Source organism: Emydura macquarii, unplaced genomic scaffold (genome assembly GCF_026122565.2).
Source record: "Emydura macquarii macquarii isolate MOO-44397 ecotype Brisbane River unplaced genomic scaffold, CSIRO-AGI_Emac_v2 contig_374, whole genome shotgun sequence".
NCBI lineage: Eukaryota > Metazoa > Chordata > Testudines > Chelidae > Emydura > Emydura macquarii.
This window is the reverse complement of record NW_027130511.1, coordinates 15078502-15097262: the sequence shown is the minus strand read 5'-3', so window position 1 is coordinate 15097262 and position 18761 is coordinate 15078502. Positions and strand designations below refer to the sequence as shown.

The 18761-nt window shown below is 40.7% G+C and overlaps 1 protein-coding gene across 1 annotated transcript in view; it reads right to left on the bottom strand.

Moving 5' to 3' along the window:
• Positions 1-18761, bottom strand: part of PRKD1 (protein kinase D1) — a 274425-nt gene that overhangs the window by 201386 nt on the left and 54278 nt on the right. The gene's annotated exons all lie outside the window — the stretch shown is intronic.

The following is an 18761-nucleotide window of genomic DNA, read 5'->3' as shown; positions in this document are numbered from 1 at the left end:
CACTTTACAAAATAATTAAGATTTAGATACTGGAACAGCAGTGAACTAGAAGTCCAACGACTTTGTAGGGAAACATTAGCATTTATGTTTCACCAGCCTGTTTTTATTGTCAATAGGAATGCTGAATGAGACTTCTGAGATCTTTAACTTTCACCTCAACAGGCACTAGCCAAAGATGAGCAGAAGAATCCTTGGAGACAGCATCTATATCTTATCGATGCACATACTGGACAGCACAACTTTGAATTCCTACAGGGTGAATAATGAGTATGAGACCAAGTCTTTTCCTGGAGCAGGAAATGAATCTGCTACTAATAACCATATTGAAACTGGCACTTTTTGGGAGCTACTGAAAAACCCTTGTAAGAGGGGGAGGAACACCTGACTATACAAGTAAATATTCAAGCACAATTATCATCTAATGAATGGCAACAGTGTTTGAAGAATAAAAATCAAAGATTAGAAAGTTCTCATCCTGCTTTGAAGAGGGTCTACACACATCAGACATACTCCAAATTTACCCTCTTTCTGAGGTTTGGCATTAGTGGTAACTCAGACAACAAATATACCTCTGCCTATACTTTCTCCCCAAATCTGGCAGCTACAGAGGTTTCCCTCCAGGGTTTCAGCTACCCAGTTCCTCATTATCTCTGCCCTAAATAGGCAGTTCAGCCACTCTCATATCCTTGTTGAACCTAGCAAGATCCACATAGATGAGTCTGAATAATTGCTCTGCATTTGTATGCAGGGATCTAGCACCTGAGCTTGAGGAACCTCAGAGGAGACTTGCACTGTTATAACTGACTCCTATGTTTAGATGCACCAAGAAAGACTAGGACCTGTCAATTATGAAAAGGAAAGGGAGACAACTTTCCGGAATAGGACTCTAATTTTATAAAAATATTTATTATAGATTTTTAAAAGTGCTTGATTTTAACACACTGTTATCCAATTAGTGTACATCTCTGCAGTGGGTATTTCACATGAGTGAGAGGCATGCATTATACCAGAGGTGCTCTAACTTTTCCAGTCATGCCTTTACCAGTAACGGAATCTGTCCACACACCCACACCCCATTACTGCACAGCCAAGGCTCCAAGTGGAGCTTGGGCTGAAGCAGGAGCTGGGGATGGGGGAGGAGCTGGGGCTAGAGGCAGAACTGGGCTGGGGGAGCAGAGTGAATGAGGGCAGAGATGGATTGGAGCCAGAGTGGGGGGTGAGAGGAGCTGTGGCGGGGACCAGAGCTGGTCTGGGGGTAGAGGCGGAGTGGAGCTGCAGCTGGGGTCGGAGCTGGTCTGGGGGCAGAGCAGGGCTGGAAGTGTGGCACTCCCTCCCTGTCCCCCCCGGGGCTGGTCTCAGCTGCCACATACCCCCAGATACCTTGAGAACCACTGCATTAGACTATGATCCAGAAGCAAAAGAAGCCAACACAGCCTCGGATCAATGTGCGAGGAAAGCTTAGAAAGCCACATATATGTGCAAAATCTAAGGGAGTCACAGGAAACTATCTCCCCATTTTTTTATTTTGCTCTCCAACATCTAGATGCCAAAATTATTGGGATACCTATCCAAAATACCTAAAGACAGCTATTCAGAGCCCAATTCACCATTGCCCTGCATTTTGTACAGTCATTTATATCAAGGGACAATGAGTGTAAAGTGTTACTAAATCAGAATGGAAGTGTTTTACATCCATTTCACAACAGTCAATCTGGCCCTATTGATTAACAAAAATATGAAGAGAAACAACAGCTTTGTGTGACATTCTCCAAAGAACTAAACACTGTATTTGCAATGAACAAGCAAATATGAGTACCCAGGATTACTATCTGATATATACTTATTTCAACAACAAGCCTATATATTTAAGTGATAAACATAACAACATCATCCCAAGTCCTTAACACACATTGCATTTCCCCACCCTCCACTCACTTTTGACAAGCTAAAACTGCTATTTCTCCTTGGATGGATTTCTGAAAAAGACAGACACTGAACCTTCAAACACCAGCATCAATAGTTTTTGAAGATAAAATAAAAGCAAATACTGTCTTTCAAATATGTGTTGCTTAGCAATATGCCACACACAGATAACAGGAATGGTGACATCAGCATAGATACAATTCACATACATATTGGAAATGCATCAGTGGAAGAAGTGGGAATACAAAGAGTCAGGTATAGAAGCTAGAGAAACAACAGAATCCACAGGCATGCTTTGATGGTCTAAACCCCAAAAAGAAAATTCACCCCATCTTGCTAGGAGAGAAAAAAGTTTAGAGATGCCACTATTCCTTGCCATTTGAGACTCTTATAAATGACCATCTGGGATGTGATTGAAACTAATGGGGGGTGGGGGAGAAATTCCATGGAAATACATAGTTCTTTTTTGCTATAAAAACCCTAGTCTAAGAATTCCATTGTAGCCACTTTCATATACAAGAATAATATGGTAGCTAAAACAGATTTACTATGTCTCTTTAAGGCCTACATTTATCTGTGGTCACTTATGGGGTCTCCAGTAGCAGTGTATTACTTTATTATTTATTACTTTATAGTCACCCATAAAGAACTTTGGCTGAACCAAAGATTTACAATAAACATCTAAATGATCCAAAGGTATATAAAAACTTATAATAATAAAAATAATACCTAGCTCTTACATAGGATTTTCACCCATAAAACTGAAAGCACATTAAAACAAAAGGTAAGGATCATTATTTCTATCATACAGGTAAGAAAAAAAAAAAAGACAAAATGCTGTAATGATTTGCCTTCTGGTAGGTAAGTGGCAGAGCTGCAAATAAACTCAGACTTCTGACTCTCAGTCCAGCATCCCATGCTGTCTCCAGTATAACAATTTAGTGTAAAAATCAAAGGACCTAAGTTCAGCATCAATTATGTTTTCCAAATGAAAACTGAGCACACCGTATAAAGTACAGATGTTCTCAACACCACATCTCAAAGCCCCATTTATTGCCCCAGAAATTGTCTAATCGTTACTATTATGTGGAGGTCTTTCACACTCATTCTTTATTATTAAACTTGCTGCTTGCTCCCTGGTTATACTCCCTCCACAGACATAATTTACTACACATTTTTGTTAATTTGTTCTTTTCACTGTTACTATTATTGTAGCTCTAACATGCTGCGTCCTAGCCCTGTTAGCCACAGGAAGTCTATACTAGCTTGTATTTTTTTTTAAATACTGTTTTTTACCTTGCATTTGTACCTTAACTATGGTTAGTTATACAGTCTATAAAAATCAAGTATGTATTTTAAACATTCTAGTGTTCACTGGGGAAAGTGAACCTAGAAATAGAAATTTCTAAAATGTCTAATATTTTGCAATACAATTAACAACACAAAAACGTTGTCAAGATGAAAGTAGCAGCAATGCCACTATAAAGTAAAAACACAGATAAGCAACATTCCAAGATCACAGGATGGCAACATTCACAGTATAGAGGAAAACAGCAAAAGTAATGGTATAACACTCTCCTCTGAATCCACTGTTGTCTGATCCATCAAGAAATACCTACAACAGCTGACCAGTCACTCCCAGGAAGAGTGATTTGTTAAAGAGAGCACAAAGAACAGAGAGGAAGAGTAGGATGTGGATATTTTTTAAAAGGTTATCAAAAGCTATAGGCACAAATATTCTTAAAAAATTATCCTGATTTCATAAAAATACATTTTGTTCTTTAGTGTTCAATGGGGAAAGAAAAATAAAGAACATACAACATATGACTTACTATATAAGCACAATTGTTTCCAAGTTGTGTTTTAATTTAGTTGTTTTTATCTGCAGTATTGTTGCAGCTACGTTGGCCTCAGGTGAGGTAATATATTTTACTGTATCAACTTCTGTTAGTGGAAGAGACAAGTTTTCAACCTTCACAGAGCTCTTCTTCAGGTCTGGAAAAGGTATTCACAGTGTCACAGCTAAATACAAGGTGGGGCAGATTGTTAACCATAAGGAATTAACAACATGTTGCAAGAAACCACTTAACATGAAGGAGGCAATTAACACCTCTTTAGTCATAGGACAAAGGAGAGTGATCAGATTACAGATTGTTGTAGGGACCGTAAAACCAGTGTTTCTGTTGAAACCATGATTTTTAGGCTTTTTACTGCCGGTTATGGTGATATAATTTATGTTGCTTGGGGTTGTGAAAATAAACCACGCCCCCATACAACATAACTTCCACCAACATAAGCAGTGGTGTGGACAGCACTATGCCAGCAGGACAGCTTCTCCTACGGACATAGCTACCGCCGCTCATTCAGGGTGGATTAATTATGTTGACAAAAGAGCTCTCTCCTGTCGGCTTAGCGTGGCTACACTAGCGATCTTACAGCAGCCGTACTGATCTCTCTAATGTAGACATGACCTGTGTATCTAGCAGAGTTATGAATTTAAACTTCCGGGCTCATCTTTGGAAGGTGATGTGCAGGTTTCCTTTGAGGATAAGGACTGATAGTGATCACTCCACATCTGACCTTTGTGAACAGTGTTCATACACAGGCAATAGGTGTCTCTGTATTTTATCATTTTTCTGGGTGTGTTCATTTGTGAGCATAGTGAATATCTCGTTTCACACACACAGTTGTTGCTGGGGCATTTGTTGCACTGGATGAGATATACATATCACAACAGGTAGCGTATGTAGAACCCATGGGTCTTGAAAAGTGTGTTGTGGGGAGCATTGATCATCATATGCAGTGGAGATCTGCACGTTTTGCGTATATTGTTCTGGCAGGATTTGATACCACTTTGAGTTGGTGTGTCCTGGTCTATGGGAAGCTTGTTTCTGATGACGAATTTGATGAGGTTGGAGGTTGTCTGAAGGTCTGAAGACAAGGTTCACGGAAGATTTTTTTCAGGATGCAGTCCCCGTCAAGTATGGGTTGTAACTGTTTAAGGTACCCCAGATAGGTTCCAGTTTGGGGTGGTCGGTGACAACTAGGGGTGTGTGGTGAGTGGGATTCATTTTCTGTATTGAAGCAGGTTTTCCTGGGGTATTTGGGTGACCCATTCCATGATGCAATCTACTTCTCATGGAGCACCTTTGTTTGCTGAAGGCAGTTTTAAGCATATTAAGGTGTCTATCCCAGACTTCCTCCTTGGATCATATTCTGTGGTAGCTGAGTGCCTAGCAGTAGATAACAGATTTCTAGGTGTGTCTGGAGTGGCTGCTGGATATGTGGAAGTATGTGTGGTGATCAGTGGGTTTCTTGTATACAGTGGTCTTGAGGTTTTCTTTGCTGAAGCTGAAGAAAAGCTCTGTGAAGCTTGTCTCTTGGACCAACAGAAGTGAGGATTTTTTGGTTTTGGTCAGGTAGCAATAATGCTTGGTTGGAATGGCACTATACACAATGTATTATTACTAACTAGATTTTTCTTCGTATGAAAAGTCAGTAACTCTCACCATTCTGTATTTATTTTTCAGTGGGACATTATTTGTAGCCTTTCTTCCTCCCTCATCTCCCCCTCGCCCAAAGTCCTTTGCATTTACCTTTGTTTCAACAATATATTCATTTGTTGAGCATTGACAACATGCTTGGCATTCTATTCAACAAAGTGGAAACACAGCACTGCTCCCAAGGTTCTTAAAATCTTAGGAGGCCCTAATCCTGCAAACTGCTCAAATTAGGTGTGCCGCTGCACCCACACACAGCTCCACTAATTTTGATAAAAAGTCCACACTGCAGAGTTGCCGAGCGGCTGCTTCATTAACACATCTTTTTACTTGGTACACAGTTTGTTTTAAAAGCAGGTCTCTTTCGCATTCTGTGGTTCATCCTCCACATATTAGCAACTTAAAGTCAATCAGTATTTTTGTTTGTTTCATTTATATTTCATGACTTGTACAGTTTATATAATTGCAGATCTAAAATATATATAATGGATTTTTTCAAAGTTATTTTAGATCTTCAATTCATTCCCTACAATGCAGCTTCTAAGACACGTGTAAAATTGATAGTCATTTTTGTCTGAAGGCAGAAAATAATCAATACACGTACAAATATGAACTAAAAATGTGAGATTATATGAATGTGCTTTGATTTAATTAATAAAGGCAGTTGAAATAATTTCAAAACAATGTAGGAACTTGAAATTAAAATACTTTCTTGCCAATCAGCCAAACTTTCTTCTCGCAAACAAGAATTACTCAACAGGCAAACAGTGATTCTACTTTCAAAGGTCACTTTAAAACACTGAGGAGATATTAAATATATTTTCTAAGGGAACATGTAATGGAAAAACTAATACCACTCAATTTCCAAATCTGAAGCAGTTTCTTGATCATTTTCTGAAGTCTAAGCAGCGTTTGCAAAATGGTTTGTGTAATGTAGCTATCATGTTTATGATCTATCTCTTCTCCACATACTATTGTTTACATAGCTATTTAACAATTGTGTAACAATGAAAAGCAACTGCCAGCCTATCTTTTTCAATCTGAGCATAGCTCAGTTGTGTTTAGTCCGTGTCTGGAAATCCCATGCCACTGAGTGATTGATCTTGCAAAAGGACTGACCCCAATCCAACTTTTTTTTTTCTCTAGTTCACAAAAGTTTCTTCCCAGTGCCATTCTGTACTGTGCTCAAGCTGCATACTGAGTGGGTGACACTTAATGGTGATATATGCTTCCCATCACAGCCACAAAACTTCAGCAGTGGGAGAATTTTGTCTGAACCACATTGGGCCCCTTTAAAGGATTCTCACCCTGTTCTGAGTGTGCAACATCCTCATGGGAATGAGGGGGCAGCAACCTCACAGTGACTGTGTGCCTGTTAGCTTGGTGGTTGATTTACTGGATTAAAGGGTGTGGTGGAAGCCCATTGGCTCCTGTGCAGCTGAGGGAAATTTTATATTCCCCTCCCCTTCCCAGGGTGAACATAGGAGTAATGGATCATGCCTGTCCCCACCAGCACCAGCCAACTCCCTTGGGATTAGAGTAGGGCCAGGATTCTCAGCCTTGCTACAAGCAAAATGCCACTTACTTTCTGGGGCCATAAGGGAATCTTTTCTTCACCACCAGACTGGGCTGGGTTGTGGCATTCCCACTTGCCCTAGCAGTCTAGAGATTTGATGTGTAGGTTAGGACTGTAAAAGTGTTCAAATTATTGGAACTAGGCAGGTGTCCATGCAGGTACAAGCTTAACAGATGGCCTGATTCCTGGATAAACTGGAACTTGAAGCAAGATTAAGGGATGGTCACCCAGAAAGAAGATGGGGAAGGGATAGGATCTTAACATCTGGTATAATGAAGGGCCACCTCTTTTCCCCATACTCCCAAACTTATATGAGAAAAGGGCCACAGAGAAGCCATCCAAGAGTCCTGGGGCAAGGATAAGGGATTGGAAATGGGCAGTGAGGATCAAAGGCAACCCTCCCCACATGGTAAGGATTGTGGAAGGATGATCTGCACTGGATGAGATATAGTCAGATAGCTTCCCAGGCGCATTAATAAAGTTGCAACCTAGGGAAAATACACATTCACAACGTCATGTCTCTCTTTCTGTGGTACAGAGATAATTAGGAATGACTGTTGAGCCATGCCTGTCTTCTAAAAGATATTTCCCAAACATGTGGGTCTTGGGGAACTTCTGGTCACGGTGACCCCTGGTCAGTGCAGTGGGATGGGGCACTATGCTACAGTTGCTGGAGGACTGTTTTAACGGACACAGGTAATGCATTGTCCACATTGGCATTGTGCCAGTGGAAGTATGTTGACTGAGGACTTGTGTCATTTGTGGAAGTGGTGTTATTTGGGCAACAGAAAAGCTGGGTTTTGCTGGCTTACATCAAATTTAGATGTGGATGTGTGCAAACCTGTGGTGACAAAAGACAAAACCCCATAGCATAGACCAGGTCTTAGATATGTAAACATGCACATTAATCTCTGTCAAGCCCCCTTGTTTGAGGCAGTCTTTCTATTTGTACAGTTGCCTCCATCTTTCTTGAGTCCACTTAAGATAAAGTATATGTCCTTCATAACAAAGCCCATTCAGCTAGATATGGGATGCTCCCAATTCACTTGAAGAGTTTTTTTCTTTAGCATGTTACAGAACATTACAGCATCTCTCGTGTTTTTCTTTATTTTTTTCCCCCAACTCAACACCTCATCAAAATTAATTGTACACCACCAAGATTCTCCAAGACCCAGAACATGGTGCTTTGATACATCTCAGGTGCTGAGGTAATCTTTACGGAAAGTTGCTTAAGGCTAGTCTACATTAGAAGCGCTACATTGGTGCAGCTGTGCCACTGTAGCACGTCTGGTGAAGATGCTGCATGCTGATGGGAAAGAAGTCTCTCATCGGCATAATAAATCCACCTCCATGAGAGATAGAAGCTATATCAGCAGGAGAACCTCTCCTGCTGCCATAGCGCTGTCCACACCAGCGCTTAGGTCGCTGTAACTTACATCACTCAGGGGCGGAAGCATGCCCAGAAATTTAATGTTGACCCCTTTTGGAGGGGCATGTTCTGTGCCCCACCCTTCCCCTACCACAGCCCCGGCAGGAACTTGCTCTTCCCTCATCCCTCCCCGCCCCGGCAGGCTCTCGCTCTTCCCTGCCCAGCCCAGCCAGAGCTCACTCTTCCCCTTTTCTCCCACCACTGCAGCCCCATTGGGGGAGGGTGTGCCCCTGCTTGCCCACTGTGTGCACGCCCCTGCTCGGGGGGGGGTGGCTTATTCACACCCCATAGTGATGTAAGTTATACTGAAGTAAGTGGTAGTATAGACCTGGCCTTATACATAGATCTCCCAAAAGAAAACTGGGAGGTGCTAAGTTTCTTTACTGAGTTTGTCCTGCCAAGACTGTTGGCTTGCATCCAAAACTAAAAATACAATCTGACAGTGGTTCTCAAACTTTCATACTGTGGACCATTTCTTAAGCATTAAAAGTATGCCAGGCAATCTACACACAACACTGAAGGTTGCACATCAAGCCAATGACAGACCAGGACTCAACATATAAATGCAACTGGAGACCCAGGTCAAAGGGGTATAATCATGCAAATAACTATCATATGCAGAGCATGCAACAAAGACACATAGTAAGGAGCGTGCTGTCCCAGACAGCTTAATATCTGGAGCAAGCTACTACAGAGAGAGGCACATCAGTCAGATGGCCCCAGGGTTGCTGCTGACAATGCAGCCAAGAGGCATAAATAAGCAGTGCTCCCCTGGTTGAACATGTGAAGAGCAAAACAAACAAAGACCCCAAAGGGGGCAGCATAGCAACACTAGAAGGCAACTGTGTGAATAGTGCTTGACAAGTCATGAGATCGAATGTGGCTGTATTACTCTCTTCAGTGAGCTCAAGAAACCCCAACCTCTCTTTACGCATACAGCACTGCTGCTGATCCATGACTTGGTCAGGAGCATCTGCATGAGCAGCCAACAGGGCTGCTGGAGCAGGGATACACAGTGACTGCAATGTTGGATCACTATCTAACCCTCAGTAAATTGCAGTGCATTATCCTGGGGACTAACCAGTGCAGCAGTACTTGTGAGGAAGAAGAAACAACATTTAGGGAAAACAAAAGGTTATTACAATGGAAAGACTTAGATATTACTTATTGGCTCCCTATTTTTTAAGCACAAATTGTACATAATATTAAGTGAACATCCTAAAGCTTTCTCTCATTCTAAAATATTTCTAAAATCTGGATCTACTCTCCCCTTTGAGATAGCTTTAAGAGCTCACATTTCTTTTTTCTTCATGGTATTTCTTTGACTCGTTTTTAGTTGGAAAAATGCCGTAAACCTGAAATACAGCTGTTTGTAAAAGGAGTACTGATGTTAACCACTATTGTACACTGGAACTTTCCATGTTGTACCAATTGCTAGTCTTTACTATTTAGGAATATTAATCAAGAATTTTATCAAAGCAAGAATTTTCCACAGTTGAGGGAAAAAATAATGACTGGATATATATCTAAGATGTTTGTTCTTCTCATTCTGAATTAAGCAGTTTCAAGGCATACCTAATATAGCCACAGACAAAAGAAAAATACCTCAGGATGCTTTATCTACTGCCAATCAAGCTGAAGAAGCAAATTGTAATGAAGAATGTAACCTTTTAAAGAGTTCTATTTAGGAAATGAATTTCTCAGGAAACAGCCACTACAAGCAGTTTATTTTTGATTAATTATTTAATAGCAGCAAACAAATGTTACTTTATATTATATTACACACATATGGCCCTATGAACCAAAAAAGTTAGGAAGCTTTTTAATGTCCATTCAGAAGCACGAGTAATAATAAACAGATGAGAGGATTTGGTCTATTATATGTACTGCAACTATACTTCCCCTCCAAGGATCGTTACCTTGCATGTGGAGGGACTTGCATGTTTCAATGAACCCCAGAGCTATGTTGTCTGGAGCTTAGCGCTCCTGGTAGGGTCACCCTAGGCGAACAGATTTGGGGGGAAGGTTCCAGACTAAAAACAATCCACTCTAAGACCCTCATGAAGGCCCAAAAATAACCACGCAAACCTCACCTGGATTAGGGATATCAGCACCCACCCCTGGAGCCAGACCTGGGGCTGGAGTTAGGCAAATGTCTAGTGACTAGGCCACCATGTAACCCAGCTGGGCTCAGCCCGAAAAGGCAACATGGACCCGCTTCATAGGAGGCGAAGAGTAAGGGCCAGGTGCAATGCCAGAAGTGCAGCAGGATGGATGACTCACGATGGACTGGCTCTCCGCAATGGAAACTGGCTCTAGGGACATGGAATGTCGCTTCATTGGTGGATAAAGAGCCCGAGCTGGTGGAAGAGGTGGAAACGAACGGCTACACATAGTTGGCCTCACCTTCACACATAGTAGGGGCTCTGGAAACAAATTTCTTGACTGAGGGTGGCCTCTTTCCTATTCTGGAGGCCCAGGCAGGTGTGGGGATACTTACAAGTCCCTGTCTGGGTGCTGCATAGTTGGAGTTTGCCCTGGTAGACGAGAGGGTCACCTCAATGAGATTTTGGGTCTCAGAAAGGAAAACTCTGACCGCTGTGTGTGTGTTTACATGCCAAACAGCAATTCAGAATACTCGGCCTTTTTGAAGACAGTGGGATTGGTGCTCGATAAAGTGCCACCTACCAACTCTGTTGTTTCACTGGGGCACTTCAACACCCACGTAGGGAACAATGGAGATATCTGGAGGAGACTGATTGGGATGAACGGCTTCCCTGATCTGGACCCAAAAGGTGAGTCATTAATGGACTTCTGTAATAGTCATGGATTGTCCAAAACAAACACAATGTTCGAACACAAGGTTGCTCACAAACATACCTGGTACCAGAGCAGCATGAGCCGGAGATCAATGATCAACTTTATAGTAATTTCATCGGATTTAAGACTGTATGTTCTGGACACCCGGGTGAAGAGAGGAGCAGAGCTGTCAACCAATCACTATTTGGTTGTGAGTTGGATCTGATGCATGAGATGCAGGCATGGGAGGCCCAAACAATCAGTGCCAGACCGGAGACCGGAGACGGGAGCCCAGTTTAACACTATTCTGACCCAGAAAGAGTGGTCTCGACTCCAGGGACCATCTGTGCACCAGTGAATGGTGCCTCGGAGATGGGGACTGTCGGGTAGATCTGTCCCTCGATATGTTTCCCGTTGGTGCCAGTGGCACGGTTAATGCCAGGAGGTCTTTCACTGCTTAGAAAGCCTCTGGGGTAAATGGCACCACCAGGCGGTGAAGGTCTCTACTGCTACCTGGAGACAGTGGAGGGCCTGGTGCTGGGGTCGACGCTCACAGTGGCGAGGGACCCTTATGAGGTGGGAAGGATTGGCAGCTTGACATAGGTCTCACCTGGTCCCCCTTAGTCTTCTCCACAGGGGAGCATCCTCGCTCCATGCAAGTCTTCTTTGGCCTCTACTTTGATACTGGAGATGGTGAATGGTGCCGAGATGAGGAAGAGGGCATTGGAGGGCACCGCGCGCTGAGGTCGTCGTGCTTGGTGCCAAGCCCGATTTGCTGGGCTCCAACACCGGTCTAAGTGCCAACTTCATCAGGATGGCCTTGAGATGAATATCTCATTCTTTCTTAGTCCGTGGGCGGAAACCTTTACATCTTTTGCACCTCTCACAGACGTGCACCTCCCCCAGACACTTTAAACAACTTTGATGCGGGTCGCTCCTCGGCATAGGCTTCTTACACGAACCACAAGGTTTAAATCCTGGAATATGGGGCATGCCCCGACCCTGGGACTCTGACAACTAACAAACTGGAACAATAACCAAACTATTAACTATGTACACTAGAACAATTTTGAACCACTAGGTTTAGCAAGAGAACTTGCGAAGGCAAGAGATGTTCCAGCACCATCACTAGCGGCAAGAAGGAACTGAGAGGGAGCCGATGGCACCTATGTGTCAGTGCATGTGCGTGCCGCTGCAGGGGGCGCTGGGATTGGCTCCTACAGGTACCACCAGTGGAAAAAGTTTTCCAACACTGGTGCATGTGGCGCGCACACACACCTAAATTGGGAATGGACATGAGCAAGCACTCAGAGAAGAACCTGTTGTGGAAGAAAGGGAGAACCAGACCTCCCTACTCTCCATGATACCACCACCCTCCAAACAGGAAAAAGCAGCATAAAAGGAAGAAGAAAAAAAAAAAAGAAGAAAAGAGAAGGAAGACTATAATACTTTATAGTTACTACAAAATGAATCCTCTCATTTAACTTTATTTTTCTACAGTATTCATTTTATTAGAAATTATTTTTTATATTATTTGTGTATTTCTTTGAAAGCTAAAGAAATTCTCTGAGCATTGTGCCCAGGGGTATAGCTACAGGTTCTACCCTCCTATACAATCTACAGCAGTACACACATCAGCCTAGGCCTGTATCCATAAGCAAACTCTCCAAGTGCAGAGTTAGTTGAATTCCAGATTTTAGTTTAAGTCTATCACTTTAAATGAATGTGTATGTGAAAAAGAGAGAGCATTAAATAAGGTAGACTATATTTTAAGATTAGTGTACTGATTATTTCAGTGTCCATCATTTGTATATATTGAAAGAATGTTTTGCTCTATGAACAATTTTTATTGTAAAATTAAGCATAAAGACATAATAGATATCATAAAATATCATCCACAAGTTTTATCAGTGAGACATCTGGCGCACACACAAAAAAGGAGCATGTAACAGCAAAATTATTTTGCTCCCTTTCTGTTATGTGTATAAACTAAACTTACGCTAGTCTTAGAGATGAGTGCAAAAATGAGCCTTTTCGAATTACTTTCTATTAAATGCATTTTTCATTTTGAAATGGAAATGGTTCCTCTAGCTTTCCAAATATTTGTACTAGTACAACAGATACGTGGAAGCTATTCTTAGTCAGATTACATTTTTAACTTATGCTTCCAATTCTCTTTTCAAAAATGAGATGATTTTGCCAGTTGTAATTGAGTTTTTCCATCTAGTTTGTTTACTTCTGTATTCAGAGATTTTTAAAACAAAATTACCAGAGATAAAAATATTTGTCTTTTGAATTGGAATTTATTTAGTTATAGTGTATTAACCATAAGAGTTCTCTTTGTTACAGTGTTCAGCTTGTATGAATTTTTTGCTGTTTTTCTTTAAACACACACACAAACACACAAGCATATGATCACTTTAAAGAAACAAGAAATTAAAGGATTAGACATGACTAGCAAAAAAGGGAGCAACGTCCAATTCAAACCTTTTTGATATATTTCTCTTTTAAGGAGATTATAAAAACAAATATTTTTCCTCTGGTATTATTTATAGTACAGTTCTACTCTGAAATGTGACTCCATAAAAATGGCATATGAGGTAGGAGAGTTCACTAACAAATTTCCTCAATTTACAAATAAGAATCTACGGTGAAATCTAGGCTTTATTGAAGTCAACGGGAATTGTACTATTAATAAGAATAGGGTCAGATTTTCTCCCATTTTTTTTCCTAACTGCCATTTCTCTAAACAGACAAACTGGTTTCCTTCTTTCTTATTCAATAACCAGAAGTGAGCAGTCTGCAAGCCAAATTCAGCTTTAATTTATGCCTGTACAAACCCATTGTCTTCAAATCACATCCTCAGTAACACCTCTGCAACCGTATGTGAAACTGAGGGCAAAATCAGGCCCTGCGATTGAGACCTAAGCCCTCACCTTACAAAAAAACTTTGCATATAGCTAATTTTCCACGTGTGTGAATTTCCACTGATGTTAGTGTAATTACTCACCCACAGAAAGTTAAGCATATGTGTAAGTCCTTGGAGGATCAGGACCTTAGTTAACAATTTTGATGTGGATGCAGGGAAGCAAGAGAAACCAACTCACTCGGTTGGCCCTGCTGCACTAACAAGGGGAAAACATTCAGACATAATACTGGAGTTTCTCTGCATTTACACCGATGTAACTATGAGCAGAATTTGGCCCTTTTTTAATTCAGCAAAGTAAACAAATACAACACAAAGACCTACTGAAAAAGACATGTCACTTTTGCATTGTCACCATTTAAATGGCAAACACACCTTAAAGAAATGATTTCTAAACATGGGAGAAAGTTGTTCCACCAGTTTAAATTGTTCTTTAAAATATATTTAGTTAAACTTGTGCAACCCCTGTGTGGACAATTATTTCAGTTTCAGAGTGGCTTATTACTGTTTACCTTAAGTATGTTCCTAATTGACTTAATGGTTATTAATAATAAAATAATAACAAAAAGATAAACAAACAAGGAGGTTCAGTATTTCCATCAATGACCTGATAATGGAGTGGAGAGTATGCTTATAAAATCTGCAGGTGACACCAAGTTGAGAGGGATTGCAAGCACTTGGGAAGACAGCATTAGAATTCAAAACAAACTTGACCAATTAGAGAATTGGTCTGAAATCAACAAGTTAAATTCAATAAAGATAGGTGCGAAGTACTACACTTAAGAAGGAAAAAAATCAAATGCACAACTACAAAATGGGGAATAACTGACCAGATGGTAGTACCGGTGAAAAGGATCTGGAGGCTATAGTGGATCACAAATTGAACATGTATCAACAATGTGATGCAGTTGCAAAGAAAGCTAAAATTCTGGGGTGTGTTAACAGGAATGTGAGACACAAGAAGTAACTGTCCCATTCTATGCAGCACTGATGAGGACTCAGCTAGATTACAATGTCCAGTTCTGGGCAGCATGCTTGAAGAAAGATGTGGACAAATTGGAGAGACTCCAGAGGAGAGCAACAAAAATTACAAAACGTTTAGAAAACCTGACTTAAGAGGAAAGGTTAAAAAACTGAACATGTTTAATCTTGAGAAAAGAAGGGCAGAGGGAGGTCCTGATAACAGTCATCAAATATGCTAAGGACAGTTACAAAGAGAACTGTGATCAATTGATCTCCATGTCCACTGACAGTAGCACAAGAAGTTAATAGGCTTAATCTGCAACAAGGGAGATTTAGGTAAAGTATTAGAAAAAACTTTCTAACTATAAGGGTAGTTAAGTGCAGGAATAGGCTTCCAAGTGAGGTTGTGGAATCCCATCTCAGGTTTTTAAGAACATATGAAATGGACACGTCAGGCATGGTCTAGGCTAGGTTTACTTGGTCCTGCCTCAGCGCAGGGGACAACACTTGATGATCTCTCGAGCTCCCTTCCAGTCCTACATTTCTATGATTGTATGAGACCTAACATGCCCAACTTCTTGCTGATTAAGTAGCTTATTTTAGGCAAAGACAATGTTACTTTTTTTCCTCCTCAGTTTTGACCCTCATTCATAAACCTTCTCTTCTTGATACGGGGGATTCTGACAAATTTGGTTCCATTGTATTTGGCTAATTTGGGCACAGCATGGAGTACTCTCCTCCCCCAAGCTACAGAACTGTGGTCAAACCATATTAGAGATACATGGACGCATCATTATAATAAACGCTCCATGGATACCGTGACCAGGCACTTGAAGGAAGTATAACCTTTGATTTAGATATTCCCATTAATGTGCTTAAAGGCAAAATTTAAAAATAATATAAGCCCAAGGTTTGAATTCGGTTATAAATAATTTATTTAATTCAGTCTAAGAACCTTGAGTGACACAATGAGTGATGTAATTCCAAATTTTATTATATGATAATATTAAAGCAAGCATGCATAAAAGAATTACAGTATAACAACTTAACTCTACATTTATACTCACATTTCTAAAATGAAATCACACCAAAGGATGATCATTCCCTTGAGGAAGGAATGGGCGTAAGGTCGTTCCTTTAAGCTACATATGCTGGTGTATGGAACATCTCATAAATTCGGAACTACACTATTTATAGTAAATTATAATAAATAAATTAACTTTAAATCCATCTTTTTACCATATCTGTTTTTCTGCTACCATATTTACTCTTCCATAGCCCAAAACCCAGACAACTTCTACTGCTGTATTGGCTATTAGTATCAAAACATCATTCTAATTATCATTTGCATCAAAGCAAATTCTGCAGTTATCAAAATTCCAAAACATCCAAAAATTCCTCTACAACACCTGCTAAAACAAGTTAAAACAAAAACTTATTTACTACATGACCCAAGCTTATGCCTTGAGTCACTTCTATTAATACCTCTTATTCAGTTATGCTAAACTTAACTTTCGCGAATGAAGTCTAAACTTCGGGTCTAAATGACTGCTCCCTATGGTCTACATAACGCAGAAAGATTTGCAGAAAGCAAGGTTTTAGTCCTTGAATTATATGATTAAATTTATATTGCTTCCTTTTCTCACAGATAGCTACCAGTCCTTCCACATCTGGATGCCTCTCCTGAAGATTTGTTTACTGGTTTATAAATTTGCTGTGTAATGAATATCTCAAAATGTCTTTAGCCCAGATTTGAGCCTTTGAAGGTTGAGTGGTAACATATATCAAGGGACCAAGCAATCAAGATTTAGGGTTATATTGTGTGTGTTGAGGGGGGAGGGGTTAAAAAGCAAAACAAAACAAAAAGCAAAGCTGGTTCTATAAAATTATAAATGAAAAGTGTGATTAATGCTGCTTTCATGCTCTCCCTACCTTCTTCCACCCCCAAAAAACTAGTGATGGTGGGGAATGGGAATAGCATATATTTTAATTTTTAAAAGAAAGAACATCATGATCTTTTTGAGATGTAGATTTTTTTTTTTTTAAATGTCAGGAATGTCACGCAGATTTTATGTGCCCCAAGAGGCATGTGCTTTTTCAAACTACCTGCCCTTTACAGAAAGTACTTGCCTCAGGGGAGCTAAATAATAGAAACTTCAAGCCCTGCACACGTATGCAAGAGTGACAGCAGATTTAGTTGTCTACAGGAAGTAAAGTTAATTGTGCCATTAAATTCCAACTCACTGGATTGGAAGGGTGACAAATGAACCTGATTTGAGATTATGGGGTTGAATTCAATTTGCTGTGCATTTCATTATCATTAGTTTAACAAGTTACCATATATAAAATGCATTTGGTTAAAATATTAGTACTTGCAAATCTGAATTATACAATATTTTTAAAGCAGAGATTTGGGAGCAAATTAGAACCATTTCAGAAAATGAATCCGATTAATGCACAAAGAGTACAACTCACAAATGCCAGTATGACTTAATAGCTCCAAGTCTTTTGAATTGGCAGCGATTTTCCTCTGATATACTTTACAAAAAGCAAACAGGGAACATGGGAATGAAATTCTGTCATGAAAACAACGATAGTCATCTTAACTACTTGTTCAAATGCAGTTTGGTAGGCATGCTCTCAGAGACAAATCTTAAATTTAATATGTTTCAAAATCTGGATTAGCAACAGTATATAAACTTCTTTTAATAACTGTAACTAATGATAGGGGAAGTTGCAGAATGAAAGTAGAAAACAGTCATTAAAATATATATTGAGGGCAATCTTATTGCAGATCTGTGCTCTGCCGTGTGTGTAATCTGAAAGCAGGCCCTTGCTGAACTTCCTGGACATATACCACACACCACTCCACGATGATGTGGGTACGGCAACCAAGTGCCCAGCATCACTTCCTAGTGGCCACCCCTTGCAAATCCTAGAGCTGGACTCCAGATGGAGCAGTGTCCAATCTTTTCCAGCTAGAAAGTCTGGTCAGCCTGTCATGAGTTTTTGATGATAAAAGGAACGCAGAAAATCCTACATGGTAACTTCTTAATATACAGTATATCCTGCACTCAATTACATAGGCAAAAATTACTCCAGGGCAGTCCTAGCCCATGCTCAACCCCTCTAGCTTTGGGGAGAACTTCTGAACCAATAGTTCCCTACTCTGCAAGGAGAACGTCATTTCCAGCCATATAGTTTGTTCCTTCAGTTGCTGGATCCTCCTACACTATGAAGCAGCGCTGTATATCCCTGTGGCTGCTTCTCCTCCGATCCCTGGTTTCTGCTGTGCCAGTGCATACTATACGTTTCACCACAGCAGGGGTAAGATGGATGGGATGCTTTGTGAGGCACCTTGCTCCCACCGGTCCTTAACATGAAGAAGCCTTGTCTGTGTCTTCTGTGGATCAGTTCCTAAATACCACCAGCTTCTGACAACACAAGAACTGCCTTCCAGGCCTTCTCAGACCCCGCTTTCTCTTCACAGGTTAATGACAGACACATTCCAACCCCCAAAATCTCCAAGCGCCTCTCTGCAGGATCCAGCCCCATATCCAATGGCTACTTACAGAATTCCCAGATCCTCTGTTCCCAAAGGAACAGTACACCACAGTTTACCAGTGACACCACAGAACAGAGCTC